At 36.1% G+C, this 2,147-nt stretch overlaps 1 non-coding gene across 1 annotated transcript; it reads right to left on the reverse strand.

The window, feature by feature from the left end:
- Positions 1-1,599: 1,599 nt before the first annotated feature.
- Positions 1,600-1,674, reverse strand: Trnav-uac (transfer RNA valine (anticodon UAC)). The gene has a single exon. It is a non-coding gene; the product is annotated as a tRNA-Val (tRNA).
- Between the last annotated feature and the right edge of the window lie 473 nt (positions 1,675-2,147).

Genomic DNA, 2,147 nt, shown 5'->3' on the forward strand with positions numbered 1-2,147 from the left:
ATTTCCATGGTCTGTCTTTTTCTTTTTTTAATTTTTTTTTTTATTTTAACAGACTGCATTTTGATTCATTGTACACAAATGGGGTACATCATTTCATTTCTATGGTTGTGTATGCTGTAGATTCATACCATTCATGTAATCATACATTTACTTAGGGTAATTATGTCTGTCTCATTCCACCAATTTTTATATCCCCCCTCTTATTTCCCTCTACATAATCTAAAGTTCTCCATTCTTCTCTCATCCTCCACATTCCCACCCCCATTATATATCATCATCCACTTATCTGGGAAAACATTTGGCCTTTGGTTTTTTGGGATTGGCTTATTTCACTTTGCAAGATATTCTCTACTCACATACTTGCATAAAAATTTCATCTGTCTGCTAGCATTGCCACTCTATTACTGCATGTTGTTTACTTTTTCCAGCTAAGTCCTTAGTATATTATTAATATTTACATTCTCCATTTTATAATTCCAACATTTGTGTGATAGTTAAGTCTAGTTCTGATGCTTGCTTTTCTCTTCATGTTGTCTTTTCACATCTGGCATGACTTGTAAAAGTTTGTGGAAAACTGTACATGTTGTATTGGGTAATAGAAATGAAGCAAAATAGGCATCCAGTGTAAAGATTTATGGTAATCTGGCTGGGAATTGGGCTGTATTTAATATGCTGCATTTAATATGCTGCATTTGCTGTAGTTATCAGTGCCAGAAGCAACAACTTACTCTAGTGTCCCTATTTTTGTTTCCAGTCTTGACTTTGCATTTCCTGAAGTATTCCTCTTCCTCTGAGAAAGCCTGCATCATGCTGCTCTCTTACATGTAATCCACCATTATTACACTAAACACCTGTTGGTGCGTAATTTGCAAGAGAGGGAGTTTGTTTTATAATCTCCTTAATTCTCAATGTTTTGTGGGTATGTGTCTTGGGGCTGTGACCTTCACAAGTATTATCCAGTGATACAATTTTTTGGCCCACTTCTTGCCGCCACCTCCTATTTCCTTCCCTGGATTTAGTGTCCTAATCTGTTTCCTTGAAACCCTGACCTCTGTTGACTATGTTGTTGTTGTTGCTAGGTAATTCAGGAAGTCTAGAGGTAGTTGGAGTGGGAAGAATGCTCTTCTCCTAACTGGGATATGGTTCTGACAAGATCTTTCCCTGGAAAGTCAACCCTTGTTATAGAGTATGCTCTGGATTATGTTTCCTGTGATGCTTTTCCCCTACACCTGACAGAACCAGGAGGCAATCTTTCCTGGATATTCCTTATGACAATGTAATAGGATTCCTGGAGACAAACCCATGAAAATGAGCAGTTCCAGGAGTTTGGCACTCTCAGGTTAGTTTGCATTTGGCTTCAGCAAATTTCCAAAATTACTATTTAAATGTATCGAACACTATGGTTTTAGCAGCTTCTGCTTCAGGTAATCAGATCTTGGATATGTCTCTGTACTTCACCTGTCTCTCCAGATTTTGAGGTGGTAGCTTGCTCTGAAAGCTCATTTCATTGATGCAACCTAAAAAAATTGTTGATATTCAGTTTTTCAAGACTTTTCTTGTTGTAAGGATGGGAATGATGATTTCTCTCTTTTTTTTTTATGCGGGGCTGGGGATTGAACCCAGGGCCTTGTGCTTGTAAGGCAAGCACTCTACCAACTGAGCTATCTCCCCAGCCCAGGAATGATGATTTCTAAGCTCTTTACATGTCAGAGCTAAAACAGAAGTCCTAGATTTATCTATTTACTTTTATTCTACAAATATTTTCACATGTATACTACATCTTTTGTAGATACCATATAATTGGATCTTGATTCTTTATCTTCCTTTCAGTCCTTGATATCTACCTTGCAATCTCTTTTAATTGTCGATATGATTGTTTTAAGATGTACTATTTTATTATTTATTTCTTTGTCCTCTCCATTTTTTGGGGGGTGGTGTCTTCTATCTATTGACTTATTTAAATAGATTTTAGAATTCCATTTTACTTTGTCTATTTTCTTTTAGTCTGAAAAACTTCCAATAGCATTTCTCAGGTTTGAAGTGTTTTGGCAATGAATAATCTAAACTTTTAAAATTTGAAAATGTCTTTATGTATTTCACCTTTATTCAGTGTTCCATCTCATTATGGCATTTTTGTCTATCTATGG

Source organism: Sciurus carolinensis, chromosome 1 (assembly GCF_902686445.1).
Source record: "Sciurus carolinensis chromosome 1, mSciCar1.2, whole genome shotgun sequence".
Classification (NCBI taxonomy): domain Eukaryota; kingdom Metazoa; phylum Chordata; class Mammalia; order Rodentia; family Sciuridae; genus Sciurus; species Sciurus carolinensis.